Consider the following 12,075-nt stretch of genomic DNA (forward strand, 5'->3'; position numbering starts at 1 on the left):
TTTTTGTATTAGGGGTAGTTTTGTAATTTCACATGCACTAAGTGAATATTTGATGTGTGTGTTGGGAAATAAATTTAATTGAATTGGTAGAAGCCCAATCCAATTAAATTTTAGAGGGGGAGGTGAGCATTTGCTTGCTACACCCCATTGCCACATCATATAGTCACACTTTGTGCATGTCCTTCATGCTTTACATGCCTCATGACACCTAAGCACACTTAGTGGAGAATCTTGGACTTGATCTTGGATTAGTGGGCTGAACCATATCTAAAATTCACTAATCATAATTTGTGAAATTTTGGCTCCACAAATTCAATTTCAAATTCAAGTGAAATTTTCCCTCCAATTTTGTGTGACATTTAGGCTATAAATAGAGGTTATGTGTGTGCATTTTTTTCAACTTTGATCATTTGAATATTAAACTTCAGTTTTCAGAGCTCTTTTAGAGCACAAAATTTCGTGCTCTTATCTTCCTCTCCCTTCATTCATCTACTTCTTCCTCCAAGCTCTTATCCATGACCTCCTATGGTGGTGATCTTCTTCTAGACTCATCTTCTCCTTGAAGTGGTGTCTCCTCTCTCTCTTCCTTCTTCATTCTACTGCCATTCATCTTCCAAGAAGCAAAGGAATCCATTGATGAAGAAGATCCTAGGCCTACAAGCTCCAATGGAGCTTAAATCAGTTTTTACGCACGGGGAAGGTATTAGCACCCCACACGTCCGTCTATTAACACCCCACGTGTCCGTCACAAGGGACGACAACCTTTAATCGAGTATGAAAGACATGACTTCAAAATTATGTATTTTTCCCTTTTTTATGTTTTTATGTTTTTTATGAGCCTTTTGTATTTTTTATCTTTTTGTGGTCAACAAGGGTTTTTCCCTAGCTCCTATGTATCCTTAATAGCGATGAGGAAATCAGACCTACGTAGTTCTTTCAAAACTAAACGTTGGTTAAGTTGTTTTTATCCTTTTTCGCAAGATATATTTTAACCGAACAAAAGTCATTTAAGGCATTGGACCTTTAAACGATCTTTTGATTTTGAAAAGGAGAGAAACGTTAAGGCGTTGGACCATTAACGATCTCTTGGTTTTTGAAAGGAGAGAAATGTTAAGGTGTTGGACCATTAACGATCTCTTGGTTTTTGGAAGGAGAGAAACGTTAAGGCGTTGGACCATTAACGATCTCTTGGGGTGGTTGACAAAAGCGGGGCTTTTGCTCCCATGTATTCTCAATTGCGATGAGAAACTCAGACCTACATAGTTCTTGCAAAAGCGGTAAAGTTATGTGTTGATTTTATGCTATTGAACCATCCATGTTAACTGATAAAAGCAAAGAGGACCGTTTAAGGCGTTGGACCTTAAAACGGTTTGAGTGACTTTTGCAGACAAAGCTTGATTTGTGAGTTGATTTTAGTCTTAGTTTCACTTTGGTTATTAGTTAATTCATTTAAGGAAACTTTCAAAGAAAAACGTCCGATTGATTTTTTTTTTTATTTTATTCAAAGATATTTTGATTATTTTTTTATTATTTTTTTCAAGATATTTTGATTTTCTTTTTATTATTATTTTTATTTAACCGAGGTTACAGTGTGAATAATCGGTTAGATTTTGCTTTAACAACGATTAAATGACATTACAACACAAATGATTGGTCGAAATTCATTTTATCATTTATTAGGAGAGATAACGACTTAAACGATCAGTTAAAGCTTGTTAAAAACGAAAGAAAAGAAAACCGAAAGTGAACAAAATGAAGATGAAAGCCAACAAAACAAGAAATGAATTGAAAGTCTCGGATTCGAAAACTTACCGGTTGAAGAATGAAGAACGCACGAAGAACGGATGAAGAACGACAAAAAATCTTCATGAAATTGCTCACGGAAACATCTCGAAAGTGTTACGGAAACACCTCAGCTTGAATTTTCTTCACGGAAACACGTTTTTTATCCAAAACAACTGAAATACATAGCATAGGGGTCCGGAACCCTTTGGAACAGCCCCCCTCGTCCTATTTATAGAAAAAGGGGGTGGTGCTTGCCGTCCAACTCGCCCAGGCAAGCAGGTAGCTTCCTCATGAAGCTTCCTGAGGCACCCCCTTTTTACTAAGTTCACCCCCCTTTTTCGTAATTTACAAAAAAGTTACGGAAGCCTTATGGAAGCATATCGGACTTTATTTTCTTCTTTTTTTTTATCTTCTTTCTCACCCATATTAAGTGAAATATGCTTATTTAGGGTTACGGGAATTTTACGGAAGCATTACGGATGCCCTGGAAGCCATTTTTCAACAAAAAAAGGGGAGGAGGTTGTCGCCCAGCTCGCCCAGGCGAGCTAGGTTGCTTCCTTCTTAAGATCCCCAGCTTCCAAAATGTTTTGGAAGGGCCTAGATTCGAAAATTGCTATTTACACCCTTATTATGATAGGTTCACCCCCCTATTTTTGTGTTTTTTGGATGTTTTCCTTCTGAAACCTCACAGAACTTTACGGATTCCACGACGATGGGTGTTAAGCCTTCCGAAGCGATCAACAACGGTCTCCGGATGAAATTAGGGTGTAACAGTCTATTTACACACCCCCACTTTGGTAAACACACTCCCGTTTTTGTGTTTTTGGTCGGTTTCTCTCCGAAACATCCTGGAACTTTACAGATTCAATGGAGATGGGTGTTAAACATTTTGAAGTGATCAAACGAAGGTCGCATGCCGACAAATAATGGTCCCCAGATGAAATTAGAGTATGACACCCGCGCTCACCGCCTTCACCTTATTCTCCTTCGTCGTCGAACACAGCACGTACTGCACAGTCGCCACATTCTTCTTCCCGCGCAATTCCCTTCCATCTAGAAGCTTCACCAGATGCATAATCACTCTCCCCCTCCCTATCATCGCCTTCTCTTCCTCCCTGTTTTGCAATAAGTGAACCAACACACACATCGCGTTCTCCTTTACCGTTGTTGTCTCTTTCTCTAGCGCCTTCACCACTCCATAGGAACGCATGGTAGCCGACAATGAAGGAAGTGGAAGGCATGAAAGGAGTTTTTGAAGTGGATGGGAAAGGAGACGCCGTCGAGGAGAGAGATGAATTTAGGGTTTGAGGAAATGAAAGGACTAGGTGGTATGTTGGTTCTTAAGGAGTGGAGAAGGGGTTTCGTCGGGGAGTGGACGCACAACATTGGTTTTAATAAAACCTATGCTACATGAGTATTGACGATGTTAAGATTGCGATATTAACATCGGTTTTTTAAAAACAAATGTTAAGATTATGATATTAACATCGGTTTTTAAAATCCCGATGTAAATGATGACATTTTATTTACAAAAATACCACCTGTCGCAACCTACCCTTCGGCGGGAGGCCGACACGGGGTTTGTGGGTGCGTCTTCCAAGAAAGGAAAATGCGCGGAGTCGCCACCAACATTTATTCGAGGAAAATGTCGGAAAAACCAGAAAAGGTGTGGTCTATGAACTTTAAGTGTGAAAGGTTCGAGAGTTGTAATTACGCACGAGGAAGGTATTAGCACCCCACGCGTCCGTCACAAGGGACGACAGCCTTTAATCAAGTGTGCAAATATGACTTCAATTTGTTTTATTTTCCCTTTTACGTTTTTATGCCTTTTTATGTCCTTTTGTATTTTTTATCTTTTTGTGGTCGACAAGGGTGTTTCCCTTGCTCCTACGTATTCCTCAATTGTGATAAGGAAATCAGACCTACGTAGTTCTTTGAGAACTGAACGTTGGTTAAGTTGTTTTTATCCTTTTTTTGCAAGATATATTGTGATCGAAAAAAAGTCGTTTCAAGGCGTTGGACCATTTAAACAATCTTTTGATTTTTGAAAGTAGTGACAAAGTTACATGTTGACTTTAGGCTTTCGAAAGTCCACGTTAACCAATAAAAGCAAAGAGGACCATTTAAGGCGTTGGACCTTAAAACGGTTTTTAGGTGATTTTTATGGACAAAGCTTGATTTATGAGTTGATTTTAGCCTTAGTTTCACTTTGGTTATTAGTCAATTCAATTAAGAAAAATCCCAAAGAAAAGCGTCTGATTGATTTTTTTGGATTATTTTATTCAAAGATATTTTGATTATTTTATTATTATTTTGCCTCTTTTGGTTTTAAATGTGGTTACGGCGTGAAAGATCGATTGAAATTTATTTTAACAAAGATTAAACGATATTACAACTCAAATGATCGGTGGAAATTCATTTTATTATTGATTAGGTGAGAAAACGACTTAAATAAATGGTTAAAGCACATCAAAAGGGGGTACGGAAAACAAACAAAATGAAAATAAAAGCTCGCGAAACAAGCGGGGACCACTAAGGGTACATAGAATGAATTGAAAGATTCGATTTTCGGGAACGTACCGGTTGAAGACCGAAGAACGAACGAAGAGCGATGAAGAACAATGAAGAACGGTGAAGAATCTTCACGAAATCGCTCACGGAAACGTCTCGGAAGCGTTATGGAAGCGCTTTGGCGTGGATTTTCTTCACGGAAACAATTTTTCTCCTAATTTCAAGAGAATCCTAAATACTTGAAGGGCTGAACGAAATTACTCTACCCTCTTTCCCCTATTTATAGGAAAAAAGAGGGAGGTGGTTGCCGCCCAGCTCGCCCAGGAGAACTAGGTTGCTTCCACCAGAAGGCACCGCCTTCTGTTGGAACCCCCTGGAAGGCCCAAGTGGGCCTGGTTGCTATTTGCACACCCCTTTTTACTAAATACACCCCTTTTATTTTTTTTTTGTTGATTCCTTTTCCGTAACGTTACGGAACTTTACGGATTATGTAACTACACTTATTTTCTTTCCAGAATGTCACGAAACCTTACGGATTACGCAACAATCCCTTTTTTGACCTCTGGAATGTTGCAGAACTTTACGGATTACGCGACAATGCTCCCTTTCGACTTCCGACATGCCGTGGAACTTCATGGATTACCTAACAATGGGTGTTAAGTACCTCAAAGCGGTCAAGCAAAGGTTGCAGGCCATCAAAAAATGGTCCCCGAACGAAATTAGGGTATGACAATTGCCCCTCTTTACTTATCTTTTATTGGAGATAAAAGCGAAGTAAAGATAAGACACTAATTTCGTTCGAGCGGAACATCATTCGGCCGGTCAATATCCCCACCAGCGGAACCTGTCATTCAGAAAGAAAAGAAAGGGCATCAGCAGTGTCAACAAAATTCAGTGTCTTGGAAGCGACAAAGTTGGACAACCACGACACTTCCCTACGCCATTGCACTCAATCATCCCTACCCAGCAGAGAAGAATCTCGCGCGTCGTTGGGCTTGAATGTTTTCGGACGATGAGAGTAAAACCTACAAAATTTTTGAAAATAATCAAAACCGAATGACCAACATCATCTTGATATCGTCTAATTCGTTCCCCTCAGTTGACGAAAGGTGCGGATGACCATAAGGTATCTCCATCTGCCACCTGACTCGCTGTCCCTGGATGACAAAAGGTGCAGAAGACGATGTTAGTCTCTGCGTGTCAACGGGCTCGTTTGCTCCCTGGTTGACGAAAGGTGTAGGTAACCATAAGGTAACCCCGCATGTCACCAGATTTCACGGGTCAGGACGACAGAAGGTGCAGGAGACGATGTGAGTCTCTGCGCGTTAACGGGCTCGTTTGCCCCCTGGTTGACGAAAGGTGCGGGTAACCATAAGGTAACCCTGCATGTCACCTGACTTCACGAGTCAAGACGATAGAAGGTGCAGGTGACGATGTTAGTCTCTGCGCGTCAACGGGCTCGTTTGCCCCCTGGTTGACGAAAGGTGCAGGTAACCATGAGGTAACCCTGCATGTCACCTGACTTCAAGGGTCAGGATGACAAAAGGTGCAGGAGACGATGTTAGTCTCTGCGCGTCAACGGGCTCGTTTGCCCCCTGGTTGACGAAAGGTGTGGGTAACCATAAGGTAACCCCGCATATCACCTGACTTCACGGGTCAGGACGACAGAAATTGCAGAAGACGATGTTAGTCTCTGCGCGCTATCGTGCCTTAAGTCTTATGGATAGCGAAAGAATGTTTATACGAATAACCACCTGGGTATCTCCGCCTGCCCCCTAACTTCACGGGTTAGTATTGGCAGAAATTGTCCGCCTGCCCCCTAACTTCACGGGTTAGTATTGGCAGAAATTGTCTGTGTGGAGAAATTACTTGTGTATCTCCGCATGTCACCTGACTTCACGGGTCAGTATGACAGACATTGTCTGTGTGGAGAATTACTTGTGTATCTCCGCACGTCACCTGACTTCACGGGTTAGTATGACAGACAACATGGAAGACGACGTAAATCTCCGCGTGTCAACGGGCTCGTTGGCCGCGATTGACAAAGGGTGCAGAAGACGATGTTAGTCTTTGCATGCTATCGCGCTTTGAGTCTTACAGATAGCGAAAGAGTGTTTATACAGATAACCACCTGGGTATCTCCGCTTACCCCCTAACTTCACGGGTTAGTATTGACAGAAATTGTCTGTGAGGAGAAATTACTTTTGTATCTTTGCCTGCCCCCTAACTTCACGGGTTAGTATTGGCAGAAATTGTTTGTGCGGAGAAATTACTTGTGTATCTCCGCACGTCACCCGACTTCACGGGTCAATATGACAGACATTGTCTGTGTGGAGAATTACTTGTGTATCTCCGCACGTCACCTGACTTCACGGGTCAGTATGACAGACAGCGTGGAAGACGATGTAAATCTCCGCGTGTCAACGGGCTCGTTGGCCGCAATTGACAAAGGGTGCAGAAGACGACGTTAGTCTCTGCATGCTATCGTGCTTTGAGTCTTACGGATAGAGAAAGAGTGTTTATACGGATAATCACCTGGGTATCTCCGCCTGCCCCCTAACTTCACAGGTTAGTATTGACAGAAATTGTCTGTGCGGAGAAATTACTTGTGTATCTCCGCACGTCACCTGACTTCACGGGTCAGTATGATAGAAAGTGTGGGGCGGTCGACAAAAGCGAGGCTCTTGCTCCTACATTTCCTCAATTTTTTATGAGGAACTTATACCTACTTAGTTCTTGCTAAAGAAGTGTGAGACTAAAATAGTCTCTACCGGAAGATGCTGACATCTCCAGAAAGGGTGCAGATGACCACATTGGTCTTTGCTTGTCAATCCGACTTGGGGTCTCCGAAAGACGAGGTGTGGATAACAGTAAGGTGTCTCCGCATGCTACTGGACTCTCGGGTCACTGGATAGAAAAGGGTGTGTGCTGGTTACCGTCGAGTGTCTCCGCATGCCACCGAACTCTTGGGTCACGGTAGCAAAAGGTAGGGTGGTCGACAAAAGCAGGGCTTTTGCTCCTACGTATCCTCAATTTGCGATGAGGAACTCAGACCTACGTAATTCTTGCTAACTGTGTGGGACTAAAATAGTCTCGGTGTTCTTTAACTAAAATGTGAACATGCTTTAGTAAAGAAACAAAACTCCCAACTGATCAGAGCAACATATATTTTTTGATGGAAAACAATGCGTCTATTGGGGAAGGAGAGTATGCTAATGAAATTTTCTCATAACCATAAATGAGATTTCGGATGTTAGCGTTTCGTTTTTAAATGATCATCTAGAGGAAACACTGGGTCCAACAAAAATAGAAGAAAATCACTCAAAGTGTATCAATCTCACACAGGTAAGTGTTTCATCCTAATTCCGAACCATAGATATGTCATGACTTGATTTTGCAAACCATTTCCTATCAAATCAAAGATTACACGCGTGATCATGGATCAATAGAACTTTTTCTTGGGAATGGTGTTTTTTTTTGTGGGAAATTTGGCTTTGAGTGTTTGGGCCTTTTCCTTTTCAAAGGGAGAGGACCACTTTGGGTCATGGTTTCCTTTCTTTTCTTGTTTACATGTGACAATTCTGTATTGTTCAGATATTGTCTGGTCCAAAGACCTTTTTGTATATTTCTTTTTGCTTTCTTCCGATCTTTGATCGGGAATTTTCCTTTCTTTTTTGTTTTTTTCCAATCTTTGATCAAGAATTTTCTTTTCTTTGTTTTCTTCCAATCTTTGATCGGGAATTTTCTTTCTTTTTTGCTTTCTCTCAATCTTTGATTAGGAATTTTCTTCTTTTGCTTTCTCTCAATCTTTGATTGGGAATTTTCTTCTTTTGCTTTCTTCCGATCTTTGATCGGGAACATTCCTTTTTTGTTTTGTTTTCTTTTGAAGGCGAGGATGGGCATTCTCACCCTGGGTCAAGGTTTATGGTGAGTTGGGATTTTGGCTCAAGGCTTGTAGAATGGCTGGACACAATATATGTCAGAGTGTTGGTTTGGCCAGCGGTTCAGGGATAAAGGGGATGTCCCACATTATTTCCATGACACACATGCAACAATGATGATTAGGAAATTTTATGCAAAACTGGTCATGCATGCACCCATGTGGACACTCAAGCATCAAGTTTTTATGGTTATGTGACACTAAGGCTCAGGATTCATTTTTCCTATTTAAGTCAACCCAGTGTTTCCAAAACATGTTCTTTTATCAATTCATGCATTCATCCAAGTCTATTTTGGGCGTTCGGTAAAATTTTCACAGCATTCACCCTTCAGGTGTATACACATTTTTTCAAAAACTGGTTATGATCAGTGAATCTTTTTCAAAGAAAAGCTAGAAGTTATTTCTCTTCAAAAGCATGTTGGCTTTTCAGTCGAAAGATATATTTTTTGTTCTTGTGAGGTATTTTTGCTATATACATGCATATCCAAGGTATCTTGCTACCTAAACACACACACACACACACACACACACACACACACACACACATATATATTGTGAGGTATTTTTGCTATATACATGCATATGTAAGGTATCTTTCTACCTAAACACACATACATATATTTTGTGAGGTATGACTACCTTTCGAGCTTGTGCTTGTTTTATTTAAATTCCTAGGATCATGAGCAACTAGGTGTGTCCTACTATGACTTGAGAAACAAAAGGTGATTAAATAACAAGAAGAAATTTAAAAGGTACTAGGTTGCCTCCTAGTAGCGCTTCTTTAACGTCTTGAGCTGGACGCGTGATGACTTGTCGGTCACGGACCTAGTGCTTTTGCTTACCTTTGGCTTTGGACTTGGTCGCCTGCTGGTCGGCCACGGGTCGTAGGCAACGCTCCAGCCTTTGTAGATGAGCTGAGGGGCTCTGGAGGTGGCGGCGATGCGTCTGTTGCCCCATGCTGGCCATCCCCAGGCTGCTGTGGTGTCTCACCCTGTGCCTGCCTGGGGACGCAATACTTCTTGATGAAAGCTCGGTTAGTAGGGGGCCTGATGACCCTGCTGGAGGTGACAGACACTCCGTAGAACTGACAGAGGCCCGTAATCAGAGCTAGATACCCCAAGACCCTGTTGTACTTCTCCGGGTCCACTGGGTGTCTTGCGGGCGTGATCCCTGCAAACAATAGATGACATCATAAATTAGTTGAGAGAAGTGCATACTTACCTATGTCACGATGGCATGACCTTGCTGGGGAGGACGGGGACCCTGTAGGACTGACAGAGGCCCATAACCAGAGCTGGAAACCCCAGGGCCCTGTTGGGCTCCTCCGGGTCCACTGGGTGTCTTGTGGGCGCGATCCCTACAAATAGTAGATGGCATCAGAAATCAGTTGAACCATATGCATACTTTCCTATGTTGGGATGGCACAGACCAACTGATACTTCCGCAGGGTGATCGGCATTGTGGTCACTGGGAAGAATGTTGCTAAGAAGCAACATCATTCATATCTGTGTAAGAGTGGTCATGTTGGTGCGCATGATGCACACTCGTCTCTTTGCAGTGACACAGGTGAAATCTTGACCTGGTACGCATAGTAGCTGCGCGATAGCCTCCTCTTCTAGTTGTGCTCAAACAGTTAGCACTCCTCTAGGATTAGGGGGTGGCCCTAGAAAAGGAACTAATAAAAGGAAACTACTGGCCCCTTAACCGGGAGCGCAAGTCTCGGTTAAGCATTAAGGGTAGAAGACCTCAAATTCTCTTAAGGTGCGGATGTGGAGCCCACTGAAGGCGAGAGCGTGTAGCCCTCTGAAGGCGAGGACGTGTAGTCCTCTGAAGGGGAGGACGTGTAGTCCTTTGAAGTGAAGGACGTGTAGCCCTCTGAAGGCGAGGACGTGTAGTCCTCTGAAGGGGAGGACGTGTAGCCCTTTAAAGGTGAGGACGTGTAGTCCTCTGAAGGTGAGGACGTGTAGTCCTCTAAAGGTTAGGACATGTAGTCCTCTGAAGGTGAGGGCGTGCAGCCCTCTGATGGCAAGTACGTGTAGTTGATCGAGGTCGTACCGAATCAAATAAACATGAAAATGCAGTAACTAGGAAGTGGTCCTAGGTCATTTCCCAACGAGCAATGATAAACCAAATGTTCATAATACACTTGCAGTAACAGTAACGATTGGGGGGGGGGTTGTTTGTTTTGTGATTTAAAGGACAGAAAAAGTAAACTGGAATACGAAACTACTAATATTAAAAATGGGTTGTTTCCTCTGATTTAGAAGCCATTCTCTTATCCTGGGTTATGGAGAATTCGTCCCTAACAGTTAACCACTTAATCCAACCCTATTTCAATTTACTAAGCGAAAATCAACTTAGGGTTGTCAATACGTGATTAGGCAACACATACACCAGTTAGCCCTTCGTCCATTAAGCATGAACGCAAGTTAGGCTCAGAGGCAATTAATCGAACACGAAGCGTGCACTGATTAATGTTCATGAATTTGGGTTAATTGGTGAAGGGGAAACTGCCAGGAAACCACATTATAAACGAAACCTCAAAAAGAGTTGGGCTTCGTCCTCAAAAGGAAACAACACCAGAAAATCTAGCCTTCCATAGATTCAAACAGAAAACGCAAATGAAACTAAAAGCAGAAACGTAAATGAAGCAAAAACGTAAATGAAAGTTGAAACGTAAATGAAAGTAGAAGAAGAAACAAGAACGAAATTGTTATTAGAAGCAGAAAATGGAAAATTGCATTAAGAACCAAACAGTAGCATTCAAGCAAAAAAACGTAAAACCTAAACAAAGCTCTGAATAATGAATAACATAAGAGAATAGCCTTCACGAATCCCAAGGCTGCTATTTAAAAAGAGTCACTCAAAGTCACTGGGCCCTATTACAATACTCTGGCCCAAAACGAAATAAACACTACATAAAATAAAATTGCGAAATTTCCTAATTAGAAATTAACTAAGGTAAGCGCTGCTTTATTTGCCCTCTTCAAGTCCACAACCAAAATCCGGATTAAGCCCAATGTTTCATTAATTCCTGAAATTAGATTAAAAACATCAAATTAGCTAAATGAGCCCAAATAATAAAACTGCCTAATTAATTGACAATTAAGACCAATCAGTAATTAAAATGGTGCAAAAAGGGTTTAGAAAATAGAAGAAAATGATGGCACATCAAAACCCCCCTTACTTAGCCTTTTGCACTCCTGGGCAAAATGAAACAAAGAACAAAGTCCAAGGATATCAAAGAGAGACAAACGAAAACATTCACATATTTCTCAATGAACATCAGGGAATGAAAGGAATGGGTAACATCTAACATAAGGAGATCCGAAAAGTCAAGACATTCATGAAAATCATCCAAGCAACCCAATCATGGCAAAATAGTTAATCAGCTCAAGAATGAAAAGTGATAAAGCCTCACAAGATATACACTCTATCTCTCAAGTGTCTAGGCTACTATTTACCCTCAAAGCACCCATGAAAACAAACACCACGTAAACTTTGCAAGATTCTAAAATTGACAATCAACCCATAAACACAAGCACATGAGGATCAAAAGGTCTTTTAAGGTTGTAATGGGGCCAAGGACAAGGTATGGAAAAATATGGAATAAGTGGCTGAATCCCAAAGGAATAGAGGAGCAATGGAGAATAAGTGCATCTTAAGAAAAAAAATATGAAAATAAAAAGAAGTAAAGATAAAATTTAAACATAAAGAGTAGAACCAAGAGTCTCATCATTCTTTTGTCATTTAAGATCTTATTCACTCAACCTTATTGCTTTTCTTTTTCTTTTTCGATTTTTTTTTTTTGCATATGTAGCCTTTGAGAAACAACATCT

The sequence above is a fragment of the Glycine max genome, chromosome 1 (genome assembly GCF_000004515.6).
Source record: "Glycine max cultivar Williams 82 chromosome 1, Glycine_max_v4.0, whole genome shotgun sequence".
NCBI lineage: Eukaryota > Viridiplantae > Streptophyta > Magnoliopsida > Fabales > Fabaceae > Glycine > Glycine max.